The sequence below is a fragment of the Argentina silus genome, assembly GCF_951799395.1.
Source record: "Argentina silus genome assembly, chromosome: 10".
In the NCBI taxonomy this organism is placed as follows: domain Eukaryota; kingdom Metazoa; phylum Chordata; class Actinopteri; order Argentiniformes; family Argentinidae; genus Argentina; species Argentina silus.
This window is the reverse complement of record NC_139664.1, coordinates 15,304,487-15,310,965: the sequence shown is the minus strand read 5'-3', so window position 1 is coordinate 15,310,965 and position 6,479 is coordinate 15,304,487.

Here is a 6,479-nt window from a genome sequence, read left to right as displayed (position 1 = left end):
TCTCTCTCTGTCGGAGGGCCTCTCAGGGTTGGGTCACTGTCTGTGTTGGGAACGAGAGGGAAGGTGTTTAATTAAACACCCTGAACAACGCTTTTTTTTTTTTTTTTTTACACTGACTGTTCTGAGTGCTGCACTGATTAATTCCATTGAGACTACGCCTCCTGCACACCAGGGCCGTGCAGAGAGTTTGTGATGGGCAGGAGCTGAATTCAGAGAAGGGACACTTTAATTGCACTGTTTTTTTTTTCAAACATAAATTTATAATATTTGACATGGAATGATTATATTTTCCATGCCATGCTGACACACACACATACACATACACATACACATACACATACACATACACACACACACGTACACACGTACACACACACACACACACACACACACACACACACACACACACACACACACACACACACTTAGTCAGACTGTGACTAATATCTTGTTGTCTTGTTGTGCGGTCCATTTTGTAACAACTGTGTACCTGGTTGAAAGACTGATGGACTTGCCGCTGCTCAGTGCTTGATATCCCCATATAAGCCAGGAAATAAGTATATGATAAGTGAAGTTGAATAACATTTGATAATGTTCAACAACAGCACAGTCAAGGACGGCAATAGCACTCTATTTAACTGGACTTTAGTTTGTGGAGGAAATGAAATTGCTATTCGCTCCTGTTGTTCCTTTATTGAATGACACATAATGCATACTTCTGAGAAGGTGAAAACAGGCCGACATCGAGTCTCAAGAGATGTTATTTTCTCTGGAGATTGGTTGAATGAAAATCTGCGCAACCATTTATGGTAAGAGGGGTGCCTTTTTTATAAGTGAGCTGTAATCTTTAGTAATGATGAATGATGATGATTAAAAATGCACCATCCAGAAGGGCACTTTGTGACTGGCCGGGCAAAGGAGCAGGGGTTCAAGCCACCCTGGAGCCCTACCTATGCGCAAGTTAGGCCTTCTCTCTTTGCGTTCACTCAGCTTTGACGGAATGATGAATTTCGGCATGGCCTTAAAAAGCCTCAAAATGTGACCAAGAGTATTTGAATCAGGTATGAAATTGTGGTTTCAGGTGTGACTCATCACATTACTTTGAAAGGTCAATAAATAACTCCCCAGTAAGTGAATTGATTCAAGGATTTATTTAAACCAGCTGACTCATATTCTAACCACAATCATGGTCAAACAGAATTCTCCATTTCTTCCTTTCACTGACAGCCCTCATAGGGGAATGAGTACAGTACATTAGCGGTCTACCAGCAGTTGGGTTTCAAATGTGTTGGAGCTCCATCAGCTGGTTGGGGGTAATGCACTACTCTAGGGCCTGTGTGAGTTGTGTTCCTGCTCTACAGTATGTTTTGGTCCCAGAGACAGAGGGGTGGTTTGTACGGCCAGACCCCCGGAGACCTGAGGCAGCCTTTTGGCAGCCAGGGCCAGGACAACGGCTCAACACTGCCATCAGTGGAACGACTCCGGCGTGTGTGAGTGTGTGTGTGTGTGTGTGTGTGTGTGTGTGTGTGTGTGTGTGTGTGTGTGTGTGTGTGTGTGTGACCATTGTAGATTAACAAAGAGTTAGTTTCATTCTAGGTTTCTCACTCCAACACTCCTCCGGAGCCTGCTAGATTAGGTCTGTGGTTAACCTCCTTGGCTAGCACACACAGGAAAGAGTGGAGTAGATGCATAAATCCAACTGTCAAAGAGCTGGGATATGGGATGTGGGTGTGTGTGTATGCGTACATGCGTACATGCGTGGGTGTGGAGTGTATGGGCGTGCAAGCTCAAAATCAGGACACATTAACAAAACATCTAAATAACTGTAAACTCTCATAATTGCATCCACATTCTAGTATCGTACATACAAAAATTCAACACCACATCGTGCACTTAAGTCTAATGTAACCGGTTCTTCAATGCACCTCGATTGAACTTAAGACCAGTGGCTGTGTGTTCCCCATTTTTCACTGGTTAAGCTGTTCTTCTGCTGCTCCTCCCCCTGCTAGCTCAGGAGATTTAGTCTCTGCGCAGGGAAATAAAACACATGATGAATTAGGAGAGTGCTCTCCCTGTGTGATGGATGAAGCAGGGGAGGGGAGGAGGGTAGGTGCACGTGTGTGTGTGTGTGTGTGTGTGTGTGTGTGTGTGTGTGTGTCCTCCGCTGCACTGCTACCTCCGTGTGTGTGTGTGTGTGTGTGTGTGTGTGTGTGTGTGTGTGTCCTCCGCTGCACTGCTACCTCCATGTGAGTGTGTGTGTGTGTGTGTGGGTGTGTGTGTGTATCAGCTCAGCTGTACTGCAGGAGTTTTGGGGGAGCAGCGGGGGGGCTGACAGATCATCTGTCGGGAAGCCGGCTGGAGGGGTCTCCTCCTTGTGCTCGGGCTGAAGGTCATTCCGTCACTTAGGAAGTTTTGGAGGTGCCCGCGGGTGATTCAGCACTTTCCTGCTCTTCCATCCCAGCCTGACAGAGAAGCCAGTAAAGCAAGAGCTGAACAATGTCATCTCCTTTATCACTTGTGTGTCTGTGCCATCTGCAACTTTTCTTCACAGCAAGAAAAGTGTTATACTTGAGGCGTCCACTGGCTCTAAAAGGCCCTATATGATGGTGGAATGGTCCAGTGCTTCACAATCATTTGAGTCCAGCTCTGATGATTGTTTGAGAGATTGAACACCATATCCGTTGCATAATGAGTGCCGTGGGGAAGTTCGTCTAGGAGGAGGCAAGAGGGAAAGGGCTGGTGAGACCCAATACCCTCGTGCACGCTCCTCGTGCACACCCCTGGCTCCAGCAGGGCTCCTGTCGGGGAGAGAGGCGGTTTCACTTCCTCTCTCTGACCTTGGTTTCCTGTTGGGTCGACCCATTTTCAGAGGCAGTATTTGGGAGGCCTGAGCCAAGCCCTGCCTCTGGTCTTCTCATGTCCGCTTGGCAGAGCTACAGAGAGAAGAGACCAGGACCAGAGACACAATACTACAGACCCTGCTGATCCACTGAATCAGGCTATTTACAGGAACGGACACACAGGCAGAACTGGCATTATACAGTAGCACTGAGAGGAGAGGAGAGGAGAGGAGAGGAGAGGAGAGGAGAGGAGAGGAGAGGAGAGGAGAGGAGGGGAGAGGAGAGGAGAGGAGAGGAGCGAGCGGAGCGGAGGAGAGGAGAGGAGAGGAGAGGAGAGGAGAGGAGAGGAGATAAGAGGGGAGAGGAGAGGACAGAAGAGGAGATGGGAGAGGGGAGGGAAGAGGAGAGAATAGTAGAGGAGAGAGGAGAGGGGAGAGGGGAGGGGAGGGGAGGGAAGGGGAGGGGAGGGGAGGGGAGAGGAGAGGAGGGGAGAGGAGAGGAGAGGAGAGGAGAGGAGCGAGCGGAGCGGAGGAGAGGAGAGGAGAGGAGAGGAGAGGAGAGGAGAGGAGAGGAGAGGAGAGGAGAGGGGAGAGGAGAGGACAGAAGAGGAGATGGGAGAGGGGAGGGAAGAGGAGAGAATAGTAGAGGAGAGAGGAGAGGGGAGAGGGGAGGGGAGGGGAGGGGAGGGAAGGGGAGGGGAGGGGAGGGGAGGGGAGGGGAGAGGAGACACTCCATGAGTCAGAAACATCTCCAGCCTGAGGGGGAGGATATTATATACCTGCTCCATTTGTTGAAGTGGCTGAGAATGATGATCAGTATTCCTGATGGAGAGTTAAATATTCATTGGTACTAATGTTACATTGGCTTTAAGCTTTTACATAAAACAGTGAAAAGACTATTTTGCATGTACAGACACCCTCATGAATTACTAACACTTAGAAACACAAAATTACATTACTTGATTGAAATGCAGAATTGGGTATGCTGATAAGCTGCTTGGTAATAGTCTGATAATAGTACAGTATGAATGATTCTCAATTTGTGAGGATTGTCCTGAGTGAATAGAAGAAAGGAAATCCAAATCGGAAGGTCATAATAATAGTATTTGTAACATTAGTACAGTAACAATTACACAGCCATTAGCAGGTCCCAAAAAGCATCATTTACAGTACAATGACACATTCCCCTACAACTTCCTTTCATTCTCTTCTTCAGTTCCTCCCTCTGTAGTTCCGCCAGTAGTTGTGGTTTTTTGAGGATTCCTGTGGGTGAGTCATCTAACGCTCTGTATCATCAGGGATATTGTCTTCCCGAAAGTTTCCCTGGAGCTGGGAGCCCATTTGGCCCGCCATGAAAGGGCGCGTGTGTGAGGCCTTAGTCACATCCACCCTGATTCACTTCCTGAAGAGCCAAGCAGCGTGAAATGACCCCCCTCGCCCCCTGCCCCTGCCCCAGCGTCATTCTTTCCCTGCCAAATCACCACCACACAGATGTTGCAGCTCTCAGTCCCACAGTTTGGCTCGGGAATATCGAAATCTACACGCAGTCTCTTCAGAGAGAGACAGAGAGTAGGAAACACAGAGCCTTTCCTAAACACCAAACCTTTCACTTGCTGATGGATCCAAAGCAAATCTACAAAAACACTAAAAACACTACTCCTCTCCTCGACTCCTCTCCAGGCTTTTGGCACCCAGTAATCCACTCCAGGTTGTGAATCCAACCAGCATGACAGGTTTTTCTTCTCCTCATTTTTCCATGGAACCTGTCGTACATTCCATTCCCTATGAGGCGCCTCCTGACTCACGGTGAGGTTAGGGAGTCAGGAATAACACGCCGGGGCCTCAGCCACTCAACAGCCAGGGAGAGGGAGGCCAGGGACGTCACGGGAACGTCAAACATCCACATCTTCATCTCTAAAGCGCTGCCAGATGCACCGACACAGTACAATATACACACCAGAGAAACACGCAACGAAGAGTGAGGCTGAGGGGGCAGACCGCAGAACGTAGGTACACGCACTTTAGATGACTCCTTGTCCCTTTCACCACTCCCCCTTCCATTGTCCTTAACACCTCTCACACCACAGAATAGAATACATAAGTTAGTATGTGGTTGGAGCTGTGCTCAAGGCCACATTCAATATGTAAGTGTATTGTGAGCTGTAAATAAAAACCCTTTGAATATTGTGCAAGGGAGAAAGAGGGGGGGGGGGGTGAATGTGAGAGAGAGGAGGGGGGGAGAGGGGAGAGAGAGAGAAGGTTGGTTAGAGAGAGAATGTGAATGTGAGAGAGGAGTGGGGGGAGAGGGGGGGAGAGAGAATGTGAATGTGAGAGAGGAGAGGGGGAGAGAGAGAGAGAGAGAGAGAGAGAGAGAGAGGGGAGAGCAAGAGAGAGAAGGTGGGTGGGTAGGAAAGAAAGAGAGAATGCGAACGTGAAATAGAGAGAGAAAAAGAGGGGCACAAAATGAAATCAATAATGAAAGGCTCCATAACACGAACATAATCAGAACAGCAGGCCAATATATTACTCATGACTAATACACGCATCGGTGCGGTCGATTCAATTTACTTGGAAAACCGAAATAATAAATAAAACATGGAAAATAAATTGAGACGCTCATTCAAATTCATTAGAACTTGTCCCAGAGTGCCTACATAATATTCCCCTTCAGAAAAAAAAACCCAACAACAACCTCCAACAACAACAACTCTGCATTCTCCTTTACGGAGGAATGGGAGCAAGGGCAGTAATCACAGACGAGGCTCATACACGGCCGCCCTCAAAGACTGTGACTCAGTCACAGAGAACTAATTAATCAGACTCTTAAGAAATAATGACAATAATAAAAAAAAATAAAAAAATAAAAAAATCTAATCAATGGTAGGCAATGTTGCGTGAAACTGCGCGCCGTGATGTGAGTGTTGGGCGATGTTGAGTCTGAGTCTGCTCTGATGGCTGGAGTGATGTTTTAATAGGTGGGACTCCTCCCTCTCAGCCCCTGTAGTGAAAATTGCTTCATAAGCCCTGGCACATTCTCAGCACTGGCTTTAATTGAAAGATGAACGAGTTTATTTGGGTTTAATCCATCACCCTGACACTGGATGGGAGGGAGGTAAGGAGAGAGAGGGGAGGAGGGGGGGGGGGGGGGAGGGGGAGGAGGGGGGGGGGACAGAGAGGGGCAACCCACGCCTTCTTGCCACCATCAGAGTTCAGTGCCAGCTGGATCAGGAAGATCATCAACACGGTGATTGAATTACTGCACACACACACACACACACACACACATACACACACACACACAGGTACAGGCATACGCACGCACACACACATACACACACACAGCTACGGGCATACACACACGCATGCACACACACACATACACACACACAGGTACGGGCATACAATACGCACACGAACACACGCACACGCACACATGCACACATGCACACATGCACGCATGCACACATGCACGCACGCACGCACGCATGCACGCACGCACACATGCACGCACGCACGCACACACACAGACTTGAATGCTCATTTACTGCCAATTATGTACTGTATATGAATTGCACAGACAAAGTAAACTTAACCCTACACAGAGCGAGTCACAGTAACAGTAGACAAAGACTACAGTTGA